Source organism: Salmo salar, chromosome ssa21 (assembly GCF_905237065.1).
Source record: "Salmo salar chromosome ssa21, Ssal_v3.1, whole genome shotgun sequence".
Lineage (NCBI taxonomy): Eukaryota > Metazoa > Chordata > Actinopteri > Salmoniformes > Salmonidae > Salmo > Salmo salar.
The window spans coordinates 52355510-52370545 of NC_059462.1; positions in this window are offsets into that span (position 1 = coordinate 52355510).

Genomic DNA, 15036 nt, shown 5'->3' on the forward strand with positions numbered 1-15036 from the left:
TGACCAATGAAATCCACTCCTTGCTGTAAGTCCCGCCTCCCACAGGTGATAAGCGTGAGGCTCTGATTTATTCCTCCAATTATTATTATTTTAATTTTATTTGAACCAATCCACCTCTTCAGAGGAAAAATATCTTAGTTGTTTTTTTTTACAGCTTTTCTGCTACATATACATTCATTTTACATAATGTTACAGGGGCGGCAGGTAGTCCAGTGGTTAGAGCGTTGGGCCAGTAACCGAAAGGTTGCTGGATTGAATCCTTGAGCTGGCAAGGTATAAATCTGTCTTTCTACCCCTGAACAAGGTAGTTAACCCACTGTTCCCCGTGTGGCCATCATTGTAAATAAGAATTTGCTCTTTGCTCTAGTTAAATAAAGGTAAAAAAACCCATCTATTTACCAACCTTGAGGAATCCATTTGAGGTATCCAAACTGGAGGTGAGAGTGCTGGGAAAAGTGAAGGCTGTGAGGATCACGAGAGGTGGGCTTGTTTAGATTTGTTGTGCTTCTGCGGATCAGAAGAAACGTGTGGCGTCTCACCCGATTTTGATAAGTTTGAAGTGTTGTGTGTGTCTCTTTGGAACAGGGCACCCCTCAAGGGGGTCATATCTGGCGTCTCATGGGAAGTGGATGTTGAAGAGATTAAAAATATTCCTGGAGTGACTGATGCAAGTCGGATGAATCCTGTGGTGAATAAAGAAAAAGTATAAAACATTGCCTTTTAGTAAGTCGACTTCGGCACAACATCCTGTGGGGAACTATAATCACGACCAAGCAGAGCCCAATGGACGCTAAATGGAACGGCCCATGGCAGACCACCCAGACTTGACCCCGCCAGATGCGTCAGTCTGGGTATTGTGCACACTGAGCGCTGCCTAGTGACTTTCCACTGTCCCAGCTTTAAGCACACTGTGGGCTATACTGGGAACAGTACCTAGTGACTTTCCACTGTCCCAGCTTTAAGCACACTGTGGGCTATACTGGGAACAGTACCTAGTGACTTTCCACTGTCCCAGCTTTAAGCACACTGTGGGCTATACTGGGAACAGTACCTAGTGACTTTCCACTGTCCCAGCTTTAAGCAGACTGTGGGCTATACTAGGAACAGTACCTAGTGACTTTCCACTGTCCCAGCTTTAAGCACACTGTGGGCTATACTAGGAACAGTACCTAGTGACTTTCCACTGTCCCAGCTTTAAGCACACTGTGGGCTATACTGGGAACAGTACCTAGTGACTTTCCACTGTCCCAGCTTTAAGCAGACTGTGGGCTATACTAGGAACAGTACCTAGTGACTTTCCACTGTCCCAGCTTTAAGCACACTGTGGGCTATACTAGGAACAGTACCTAGTGACTTTCCACTGTCCCAGCTTTAAGCACACTGTGGGCTATACTAGGAACAGTACCTAGTGACTTTCCACTGTCCCAGCTTTAAGCACACTGTGGGCTATACTGGGAACAGTACCTAGTGACTTTCCACTGTCCCAGCTTTAAGCAGACTGTGGGCTATACTAGGAACAGTACCTAGTGACTTTCCACTGTCCCAGCTTTAAGCAGACTGTGGGCTATACTGGGAACAGTACCTAGTGACTTTCCACTGTCCCAGCTTTAAGCACACTGTGGGCTATACTGGGAACAGTACCTAGTGACTTTCCACTGTCCCAGCTTTAAGCACACTGTGGGCTATACTGGGAACAGTACCTAGTGACTTTCCACTGTCCCAGCTTTAAGCACACTGTGGGCTATACTGGGAACAGTACCTAGTGACTTTCCACTGTCCCAGCTTTAAGCACACTGTGGGCTATACTAGGAACAGTACCTAGTGACTTTCCACTGTCCCAGCTTTAAGCAGACTGTGGGCTATACTAGGAACAGTACCTAGTGACTTTCCACTGTCCCAGCTTTAAGCACACTGTGGGCTATACTAGGAACAGTACCTAGTGACTTTCCACTGTCCCAGCTTTAAGCAGACTGTGGGCTATAGTAGGAACAGTACCTAGTGACTTTCCACTGTCCCAGCTTTAAGCACACTGTGGGCTATACTAGGAACAGTACCTAGTGACTTTCCACTGTCCCAGCTTTAAGCACACTGTGGGCTATACTAGGAACAGTACCTAGTGACTTTCCACTGTCCCAGCTTTAAGCACACTGTGGGCTATACTGGGAACAGTACCTAGTGACTTTCCACTGTCCCAGCTTTAAGCACACTGTGGGCTATACTAGGAACAGTACCTAGTGACTTTCCACTGTCCCAGCTTTAAGCACACTGTGGGCTATACTAGGAACAGTACCTAGTGACTTTCCACTGTCCCAGCTTTAAGCACACTGTGGGCTATACTAGGAACAGTACCTAGTGACTTTCCACTGTCCCAGCTTTAAGCAGACTGTGGGCTATACTAGGAACAGTACCTAGTGACTTTCCACTGTCCCAGCTTTAAGCACACTGTGGGCTATACTAGGAACAGTACCTAGTGACTTTCCACTGTCCCAGCTTTAAGCAGACTGTGGGCTATACTGGGAGTAGTTAATTCCAAATGATAAAACCACAACAGTGTGTGGTTATGCTACAGCCCATATATCTCCTATAGTCAACCCATTAAACAATGTCCAAGACGCTGCCAGACCCTGGTGGAGTGGGCGTGTACATCACTAGGTAACTCTTTCTCCTTGCTGCTATATGCCAAGGAGATAGCCTACACAATCCAGTGGGAGAGGCGCTGCTTGGAGAGCATCCTGCCACATCCTGGATTAGCAAAACAGACAACAAGTTGTTCTCATCACCGGATTTCCCGGGTCCATTCAATATATGTGCGTAAAGCTCACTCTGGACATGGGGCATGTAACCTCTGTTGCTCTTCAGAAGCAAAGGCAGGAAGTGAAAGGGAAATAGCTCAAAATGAAGGACCTGTAGGACAGAGCCATGACTTTTGGAGCGAATGTCTATGAGGGAGGGGCGCCCTCTTGTGGATAGAGACACAACATCTCACTCTCACCCTGGAGAGATTGATATACCCCTTGAACCCCGTGGACACTGTGGAACGTGGGGTAACAAAGGGGGGAACATTAAACATGGACAAGCTTCTAACATTCATAGTGCTTCTATGAAACTGTAAAGCCAGCGTGAAGCCCCTTTATGGGCAAAAAGGGCTCTGGCAAGCTAGGATAGCTAGCATCTTTAACTGCAACATAGTCTGTTTATAAAAAACCCAGCGACTTTACGCCACCTATACTAGTGAGGGCTGCCTGAGCATGCTCCACGCCCGAGACACTCTACACATATACCTCACTCTCTCAGGCCTTATTACTTAAATATACCTCACTCTCTCAGGTCTTATTACTTAAATATAACTCACTATTTCAGGTCTTATTACTTAAACATACCTCACTCTCTCAGGCCTTATTACTTAAATATACCTCACTCTCTCAGGCCTTACTGCTTAAAAATACCTCACTCTCTCAGGCCTTATTACTTAAACATACCTCACTCTCTCAGGCCTTACTGCTTAAAAATACCTCACTCTCTCAGGCCTTATTGCTTAAATATACCTTACTCTTTCAGGCCTTATTACTTAAATATACTTCACTCTCTGTCACGATTGTTGTAAGGAGTGGACCAAAACGCAGTGGGAAAATGTATACTCATCTTTTTTTATTTGAAGAAAAAACAAAATAAACACATATACAAAAACAAACGACTCCAAACAGTCCCGTCAGGTGCAACAAACACTAAACCAGGAAATAACTACCCACAAATCCCATATAAAAACCCCCCCTCTTAAATAGGACCTTCAATTAGAAGCAACGAGGAGCAGCTGCTTCCAATTGAAGGTCAACCCAATAAACACCACATAGAAATAGACATACTAGAACTAACATAGAAATAGACCAACAAGAACATAGCCCAACAAACCCCGAAACACTCTAAACAAACACCCCCTGCCACGCCATGACCAAACTACAATAACAAACAACCTATTTTTCTGGTCAGGACATGATACTCTCTCAGGCCTTATTACTTAAACATAGCTCACTCTCTCAGGCCTTATTGCTTAAACATACCTCACTCTTTCAGGCCTTACTGCTTAAAAATACCTCACTCTCTCAGGCCTTATTACATAAATATACCACACTCTCTCAGGCCTTATTACTTAAATAAACCACACGTGGTGGTTTGAGACCTGAATGCGGATTGGCTGACAGTCATGGTATATTAGACTGTATACCACGGGTATGACAAAACTTTTATTTGTACTGCTCTAATTACGTTGGTAACCAGTTTATAATAGCAATAAGGCACCTCAGTGTTTGTGGTATATGGCCAATATACCACGGCTAATGGCTGTATCCAGGCACTCCACGTTGCGTTGCTTAAGAACAGCACTTAGCCGTGCTATATTTGCCACATATCACACCCCCCTTTATTGTTTAAATATATGACATTCTCTCAGGCCTTATTGCTTAAAAATACCTCTATAGGGCCTCCCGGGTGGTCTATGGCGCTGCATCACAGTGCTAGCTGTGCCCCTAGAGATTCTGCGTTCGAGTCCAAGCACTGTTGCAGCTGGCCATGCCCGGGAGACCCATGGGGCGGCGCACAATTGGCCCAGCGTCGTCCGGGTTAGGGGAGGGTTTGGCAGGCAGGGATATCCTTGTCTCATCGCGCACTAGCCACTCCTGTGGTGGGCCGGGCGCAGTGCATGCTGACCAGGTCATCAGGTGTACGGTGTTTCCTCCAACACATTGGTGCGGCTGGCTATATATATAAATACCTCTACTATTTACAAATTACACCGGCGTGATTTATTACCTTCAGCCGCTTTTAAACATTGTGTGTTTGAGCTACATACTCCTTTTTTTCATCGGATGTGTCTATTCCTTCTTCATCCGCAGATACCAACCATTAGCCTGTGTGATTAATGGGGGCTGAGATAGAACGTTGTTTGTGTGACAAGAGTGGATCGCCGAAAACGGTTCTTCTCACAAAACTGTCTGTAATGTCCGAACAGTTTGAGCTACAGACTATTATGACCCCAATATGAAAAGCTGAGACCCTCACAAACACACACATGTAAGCCACACAAGAATCGATAGAAGCCAAGGGGTTCTTCTACATAGAAGATCATAGGAAATTCCAGGACATAGTGTCTATAATACTGTAATAAGATCACATATTTGCTGTCACAAACTCCAAACTCCACACAGTTGTCACTGACAAGTTGGATATTCATTTCCCACTGAGAAAACAATTGCTGTACTTACAGATTTCTTTTAAATTCATTTTTTTATCAGGTTTCTGTTAAGGCGGACATTATTTTTTTATTGACATTTGCAATACAACTCACGAAAGCAACTGCAATTGCAATTTTTATGTTCTACTTGTAGCCCTGGTTGTCCTGAAAAGGAAAATGGTAAAAACTTCATTGTGAGACTAAATATAAGATCAAGCAGATGAATAAAACAGCAGCGGTCTGTGATGTTTATGAGCATGGCCTTATTTCTATTAAAGCATATTGGATGACTGCCAGTCATATTCCATTCACCAGTTCAATGTAACATCAATAGGTTTAGGCTACTACATGATATTTTTAATGTTCCCTACACCCATCATGAGGTCGCTACAACCTAGCCTATGAATGAGAGTTTACAAAGAGACAAATTTGAGTAATCAAGGTGACAGACAGTGACTCGTTCAATACCATCTTCAACACTCTGGCCTGCATCTAGCTGATCTAGGATGTAATCATTGGTCCAACAGTTGCAAACGAGAATTTCTATTGGACAAATTCAAGTGTGTTTATCCCCGTTTTGTTCCATTTGCTTCCGTTTAAAAAATGTTTTTCAACAGAATGGGGGGAATGAATACACCTCTGATCAAACACATACAAACAGCATGATCATTATGTTCATTGTAGATTCCTTCTCACATCTACGTGCTTTCCTCCTCTGACCTTTTCCCTTTGCTTGTGGAGTGCAGTGCACAACACATCAGCTGTCTGTGACCAGACGAAAAATACCTTTCCAAACCAAACCTTCATATCATAACCACTCAACGCTACACAAAGCCTACATCATTGTCAGCATATTAGCTAACATCATAGCTAGACAACCTAGCTACTTGAACTAATGCATTTGTAAACCAGCTACAATCATCCAGTACAGTGTACAGTCAAGGCAAAACGTTTTGAGAATGACAAAAATATTAATTTCCAAAAAGTTTGCTGCTTCAGTGTCTTTAGATATTTTTGTCAGATGTTACTATGGAATACTGAAGTATAATTACAAGCATTTCATAAGTGTCAAAGGCTTATATTGACAATTACATGAAGTTGATGCAAAGAGTCAATATTTGCAGTGTCGACCATCCTCTTTCAAGACCTCTGCAATCTGCCCTGGCATACTGTCCTTTAACTTCTGGGACACATCCTGACTGATGGCAATGTTGAAAAGGCATTGTTCATCACCAAACTGTTCCTGGATGGTTGGGAGAAGTTGCTCTCGGAGGATGTGTTGGTACCATTCTTTATTCTTAGGCAAAATTGTGAGTGAGCCCACTCCTTTGACTGAGAAACAACCCCACATGTGAATGGTCTCAGGATGATTTACTGTTGGCATGACACATGATGCTAGCGCTCACCTTGTCTTCTCCGGACAAGCTTTTTTCCGGATGCCCCAAACAATCGAAAAGGGGATTCATCAGAGAAAATGACTTTACCTCAGTCCTCAGCAGTCCAATCCCTGTATCTTTTGCAGAATATCAGTCTGTCCCTGATGTTGTTCCTGGAGAGAAGTGGCTTCTTTGCTGCCCTTCTTGACACTAGGCCATCCTCCAAAAGTCTTCGCCTCACTGTGCGTGCATATGCACTCACACCTGCCTGCTGCCATTCCTGAGCAAGCTCTGTACTGGTGGTGCCCCGATCCCGCAGCTGAATCAACTTTAGGAGACGGTCCTGGCGCTTGCTGGACTTTCTTCGGCGCCCTGAAGCCTTCTTCACAACAATTGAACCACTCTCCTTGAAGTTCTTGATGATCCGATAAATGGTTGATTTAGGTGCAATCTTACTGGCAGCAATATCCTTGCCTGTGAAGCCCTTTTTGTGCAAAGCAATGATGACGGCACGTGTTTTCTTGCAGGTACCATGGTTGACAGAGGAAGAACAATGATTCCAAGAAACACCCTCCTTTTGAAACTTCCAGTCTGTTATTCGAACTCAATCAGCATGACAGAGTGATATCCAGCCTTGTCCTAGTCAACACTCACACCTGTGTTAACGAGAGAATCACTTACATGATGTCAGCTGGTCCTTTTGTGGCAGGGCTGAAATGCAGTGGAAATGTTTTTGGGGGATTCAGTTCATTTGCATGGCAAAGAGGGACTTTGCAATTAATTGCAAATAATCTGATCACTCTTCATAACATTCTGGAGTATATGCAAATTGCCATCATACAAACTGAGGCAGCAGACTTTGTGAAAATTAATATTTGTGTCATTCTCAAATCTTTTGGCCACGACTGTACTGTCAGTAAGCAGTTTAGCAGTTACACCTGCAGGCCCCGGTGGCAATTAATTCATAAAACCAAAAGTTTATCCTGGGCGAGTCCCAGTGTTGGATAGCCATGGATAGCATCCCTCACTGTTTTAGCTGGATGTTTGAGTAGGTTAATCTAGCTAGTTGCATTTGAAAGTTAAAAAATGCTACTAAATTTTGCTCTCTCTCTCTTTCGCGACTCCTTAATTTGTAAAGAAATGTATTAGTTAAAAACTGTTAATCTATTGTCTTTCTCTCTAAATGCGTCCATTACTCAACACATTTTATACACTGTAGTGCTAGCTAGCTGTAGCTTATGGTTTCAGTACTAGATTCACTATCTGATGCATTGATTGGGTGGACAACGTGTCAGTTCATGGTGCAAGAGCTCTAATAGGTTGGAGGAGAAAGGAGATGTTATTGGGATGTACCCAAGATCTGCTTACTATAAAATCCAGTAATGCCAATGTTATCTTTCAGGTACTAGTAAAAAGATCAATGACTACAACCTCCCGCGAGAATGCATCCGGAACTTCTTCCCCTCACGCAAGTGTTTTGTGTTCCCCTTCCCTACAATTCCTGTGAACATGCACCGACTGGACTCCATGGACGAGGCTGAGCTTTCTGAAAGCTTCAGAGAAGTTGCAGATACTTTCTGCAGCTTCATTTACCAGGAAAGCCGTCTGAAGACTGTTATAGGGGGACACACATTGACCGGAGAGAGTGAGTCAGATATCTACCTACAGTACAGTATATGAAAATGGATAAATATTTTGATATATTGAATTTTATTGTACCACTAAATATGTAGTGGCACATATTTTTCCTCACACCTCTATCTGATTGCAGTGCTGGGGCATTTGGTCACCACCTATGTGGAGACCATTGCCAAAGGATATGTGCCCTGTCTGGAGAATGCTGTGTTGGCCATGGCTAAAACTGAGAACCAGGCTGCTGTGGATGAGGGCCTGGCGGTGTACCAGAAGGGTATGGAGGATGTGAAGGCCTTATTCCCAGTGGACATCAATCAGCTGTCAGATAACCACCTTCGCTCAGAGACCGAGGCCACACAGGCGTTTATGAAGCGATCCTTCAAAGATGAAAATGGGGAGTTCTTGAAATCTCTTGTGGTAAGGTTCATCATTCTAGATCTGTGCCTGGTACATGATTGATTAGTTTATGCAACAAAATTATAATCAGTAACAGTAACACCAGTGACACCAGGTGGAATATGACCAATCAGGACAATTCCTCAATCAATGAACTTCTAGAGACAAAAGAACACTACACTACTATTACTCAGATTAGATTTTAATTTTGGAATATTGAATAGAAGCCTAGTATAGATATGGAGCCAATATGTAACCATTTATCACTATAGGAACATGGCATACCGGGGTTCACATGTCTGAATCTGAAAATTCCCAATAAATCTTTTAGGAGGCCATTGGCAACCACTCCTCCTACCTTTTCAAACAAAATGAGGATGCCTCAGAGACGAAGTGCAAGGCCCTTCTGGAGAATCTATCTGCTCAGATGGATCAGGGGATGAAGGAGGGGACGTACACCACACCGGGAGGCTATGAGCTTTACTGCAATCACCATGACAACATAGTGGCACAGTACCGGGCCGAACCCAACAAAGGAGTCAGAGTAAGAGCTAGAATCCAAACAACATCAACAACGTTGTGTATTAGAGAATCAAAAACATCCATCATTAGTCAGTAATGACCAATTAAACATTTCAACTAATCTCAGTCACCTGGTTACGGTTTGAATCAAAATCAATGCAACAACCTATAAGGCATGTTTTCTGCAGGCTGAGGAGGGTCTGGAGCAGTTCCTGAAGGGAAAGAGTGCAGAGTCCAACTCCATCCTGCAAGCTGACAAAAAACTGACTAAAAAAGAGAAGAAATTACAAGGTAAGCCACACCTCAATCTTTTTTTATTTCCAATTATAAAATAATAATCTACTGTGATAGGCTAATACAGAAGATGCAAACAAGAACAGTGGCCTAACCCTAATGACAGGAACCGCCCAAAATGACAACTTTAAGTATTATGGAGTAAAAATTATTATTGGTGGCCGACTAGAACATATAAATTATGATTTCACAAATAAGCATTTTGCTAGTATCTGCTATTTTGAATTATATGATTTTCTCCCCTCCCAGTGCCGTCAGAAATTATTCCAACCCCTTGACTCTTTCAAACACAGATTCAACCACAAAGACTAGGGACTTTTTCCAACGCCTCTCGAAGAAGGTCGCCTATTGGCAGATGGGTAAAAATAATAAAAGCAGATGCTGAATATCCCTTTGAGCATGGTGAAGTTAATAATTACACTTTCGATGGCATACACGCAGTCTTTACAAAGATATAGGCATCCTACTTAACTCAGTTGTCGTAGAGGAAGGAAACCGCTCAGGGATTTCACCATTAGGCCAATGGTGACAGATACAGAGTTTAATGGCTGTGATAGGAGAAAACTGAGGATGGATCAAAAACATTGTAGTTACTTCACAATACTAACCTAAATGACAGAGTGAAAAGATGGAAGCCTGTACAGAACAAAAATATTCCAAAACATGCATCCTGTTTTCAATATGTCATACTATCCAGGTCTGTGTCCAAACAATTCGAGTTTCTACTTCTAATAATCTACCTTTCCAGAAACAAGTCTCTCACTGTTGCCTTTTGTTATAGACCACCTTCTGCCCCCAGCTGTGCCCTGGACACCATATGTGAATTGATTGCCCCCCAACTATCTTCAGAGCTCGTACTGTTAGGTGACCTAAACTGGGACATGCTTAACACCCCGGCCGTCCTACAATCTAAGCTAGATGCCCTCAATCTCATACAAATTATCAATGAACCTACCAGGTACAACCCCAAATCCGTAAACACGGGCACCCTCATAGATATCATCCTGACCAACCTGCCCTCTAAATACACCTCTGCTGTCTTCGACCAGGATCTCAGCGATCACTGCCTCATTGCCTGCGTCCGTAATGGGTCTGTGGTCAAATGACCCACCTCATCACTGTCAAACGCTCCCTAAAACACTTCAGCAAGCAGGCCTTTCTAATCGACCTGGCCCGGGTATCCTGGAAGGATATTGACCTCATTCCGTCAGTAGAGGGCGCCAGGTTATTCTTTAAAAGTGCTTTCCTCACCATCTTAAATAAGCATGCCCCATTCAAAAATGTAGAACCAGGTACAGATATAGCCCTTGGTTAATTCCAGACCTGACTGCCCTTGACCAGCACAAAAACATCCTGTGGCGTACTGCATTAGCATCGAATAGCCCCCGTGATATGCAACTTTTCAGGGAAGTAAGGAAAGCAAAGGCTAGCTTTTTCAAACACAAAGTTGTATCCTGTAGCACAAACTCCAAAAAGTTCTGGGACACTGTAAAGTCCATGGAGAATAAGAGCACCTCCTCCCAGCTGCCCACTGCACTGAGGCTAGGAAACACTGTCACCACCGATAAATCCACGATAATTGAGAATTTCAATACTCATTTTTCTACGCCTGGCCATGCTTTCCTCCTGGCTTCCCCTACCCCGGTCAACAGCCCTGCACCCCCCACAGCAACTTGCCCAAACCTCCCCCATTTCTCCTTCACCCTAATCCAGATAGCTGATGTTCTGAAAGAGTTGCAAAATCTGGACCCCTACAAATCAGCTGGGATAGACAATCTGGACCCTCTCTTTCTAAAATGATTCGCCGCAATTGTTGCAACCCCTATTACTAGCCTGTTCAACCTCTCTTTCATATCGTCTGAGATCCCCAAAGATTGGAAAGCTGCCGCGGTCATCCCCCTCTTCAAAGGGGGAGACACTCTAGACCCAAACTGTTATAGACCTATATCTATCCTACCATGCCTTTCTAAGGTTTTCAAAAGCCAAGTTAACAAACAGATCACCGACCATGTTGAATCCCACCGTACCTTCTCTGCTATGCAATCTGGTTTCCGAGCTGGTCATGGGTGCACCTCAGCCACGCTCAAGGTCCTAAACGATATCACAACCACCATCGGTAAAAGACAATACTCTGCAGCCGTCTTCATCGACCTAGCCAAGGCTTTCGACTCTGTCAATAACCACATTCTTATCGGCAGACTCAACAGCCTTGGTTTCTTAAATGACTGCCTCGCCTGGTTCACCAACTACTTCTCAGACAGAGTTCAGTGTGTCAAATCGGATGGCCTGTTGTCCAGACCTCTGGCAGTCTCTATGGGGGTGAAACAGGGTTCAATTCTCGGGCTGACTCTTTTCTCTGTATACATCAATGATGTGGCTCTTGCTGCTAGGGATTCTCTGATCTACCTCTACGCAGATGACACCATTCTGTATACTTCTGGCCCTTCTTTGGATAATGTGTTAATAACTAACCTCCAGTTCGATCTTCAATGCCATACAACTCTCATTCCGTGGCCTCCAACTGCTCTTAAATACAAGTAAAACTAAATGCATGCTCTTCAACCAATCACAAACTGGAACTGCCCGCCCGTCCAGCATTACTACTATGGACAGTTCTGACTTAGAATATGTGGACAATTACAAATACCTAGGTGTCCGGTTAGACTGTAAACTCCCCTTCCAGACTCACATTAATCATCTCCAATCCAAAATTAAATCTAGAATCGGCTTCCTATTTCACAACAAAGCATCCTTCACTCATGCTGCCAAACATACCCTCGTAAAACTGACTATCCTACTGATCCTTGACTTCGGCAATGTCATTTATAAAATAGCCTCCAACACTCTACTCAGAAAATTGGATGCAGTCTATCACAGTGCCATCCGTTTTGTCACCAAAGCCCCATATAATACACGCCACTGCGACCTGTATGCTCTCGTTGGCTGGCCCTCGCTTCATACTCGTCGCCAACCCCACTGGCTCCAGGTCATCTATAAGTCTTTGCTAGGTAAAGCCCCGCCTTATCTCAGCTCACTGGTCTCCATAGCAGCACTCACCCGTAGCACGCACTCCAGCAGGTAAATTTCACTGGTCACCCTCAAAGCCAATTCCTCCTTTGGACGCCTTTCCTTCCAGTTATCTGCTGCCAATGACTGGAACGAATTGCAAAAATCACTGAAGCTGGAGACTCATATCTCCCTCACTAACTTTAAGCACTAGCTCTCAGAGCAGCTCACAGATCACTGCACCTGTACATAGCCCATCTGTAAATAGCCCATCCAACTACCTCATCCTCATATTGTTATTTTTATTTTTTTTCTCCTTTGCACCCCAGTATCTCTACTTGCACATTCATCTTCTGCACATCTATCACTCCAGTGTTTAATTGCTAAATTGTAATTACTTCGCCACTACGGACTATTTATTGCCTTACCTCCCTAATCTTACCTCATTTGCACACACTGTATATAGATTTTTCTATTGTGTTATTGACTGTATGTTTATTTATTCCATGTGTAACTGTGTTGTTGTTTGTGTCGCACTGCTTTGCTTTATCTTGGCCAGGTCGCAGTTGTAAATGATAACTTGTTCTCAACAAGCCTACCTGGGTAAATAAAGGTGACAAAAACAAAAAAAAACAAGCACTGAAGTAATACTGCAAAGAATATGACAAAGAAATATATTTTTTGTCATGAATACAAAGTGTTATGTTTGGGGCAAATCTAATACAACACATTGCGGAGTACCACTCTCCATATTTTCAAGCATAGTGGTGACTGCATCATGTTATGGGTATGCTTGTAACTGTTAAGAACTTTGGAGTTTTTCAGGATAAACAAATGGAAGCTCAGCACAGGTAAAACCTTGTTCAGCTTTCCACCTTTCAGCAGGACAATAACCTAAAATGCAAGGCCAAATCTACGCTGGAAATTCTTACAAAGAATATAGTTACAGTTACAGTTTTGGCCGAGTTAGAGTTTGGACTTAAATCTGCTTGAAAATCTATGGCAAGACTGGAAATGGATGTCTAGCAATGTTGAACAACCACTTTGAAGAATTTTGAAAATAATAATGAGCAAATATTATACAATCCAGGTGTGGAATGCTCTTAGAGACTTACCCAAAAAGACTCACAGCTGTAATCGCTGACAGAAGTGATTCTGTATTGACTCAGGGTTGTGAATACTTATGTAAATTAGACATTTTTGTATTTCATTAAAAAAAAGTTTAAACATGTTGTCATTGTATGTGTAGATGTGTAGATGGGTGAGAGAAAAAATATATTTAATCCACAACAAAATGTGGAATAAGTCAAGGGGTATGAATACTTTCTGAATTCACTGTATTCCAATCTGGTGCCCGACTAATTAGCACCATAGGGATATCCAAATTTAACCTAAATTTACCACAGGCATTACGTGCAGCTGCATTCTGAATTGATGATTACTTGAGTGCTGTCAGCTGTGGGCATGTGGGCAGGATTGAAACAAACCTAACCTTCATTTACGTTGGGATGCAGTCACGATCTCAAAAATATGTTTTGGCCGAGACTGACTTCATGACCAAAATTATCCTATTTACACTTTTTAGTACATTTTAATAGTAGAATAAATGTTGGGCTCATTGATGCAATTAACAATTATTTTATAAAATATTGAATTTGTCCTTTACTACTATAGCCCCTAGAAATGCATTAAATAACACACTCTTAAATGGCAAAAATATAGTCAAAAAGGAATAAGGTTTTGAAATGTCTGTCCTAAATCTAGGAGATATAAGAAAGCTCAGGGGAAAAAATATAGATATATATTTTTTGACAAATATTTAACCCCTTTTTTTTGTTGGCACAAAGCTCCCTCCTTTTTTAAACTGGTACGGGGTTACCTTCAGATGAGTCACATGACACTTGTGATCGCAGAGCAAAACGGGGAACACCACAATGTTCGTGAGACTTTCCACTTTCTATAGAGTGATAATTAGTTTGTAGGCTAAACAGTTCGGATGCTACAGCCGTCAGGATGTCTCGTGGTCTGACAAACAACGCAGTAGATCTGCCCCTTTCCACCGCAGATGCGGAAGGGCGACATAGATAGATGTGGTGGATTGAGGCGTAGCCCAATGCAAAAACAAATTCAAGCTTAAACCTGCCAGATTTTAATGGGTATTTTTTATTATGTTACTTAGATTGACGCACCGTTGCGCCAATAGACTCTAGAGGGTTTTAATGTGTATGAATCTGTATGAGAAAATGAGTGGTTGAGTTTTCCTACTTATTTATCTCTCTCCTTGGCTCTTCCAGCTGAGAAGATGAAAACAGCTGAGCTGGAGCAGGAGAAGGCAGCATTGAATGAGAAACAGGCAGAGATGCAGCGCACCATTGAGAACAATCGCATTAGCCAGGAGAAGTACTTGAAGGAGATGAAAGAGAAGATGGAGAAGGAGATGAAGCAACAGCAGCAGGAGTTCAACAGGACACTGGACCGCAGGATGCAGGAGCAGAAAGATCTCCTGGAGAAGGGCCATAAGGAGAAGGCTGACCTAATGAGGCAAGAGAACGAGGAGATGAAGAAGAGGGATGAATTGGA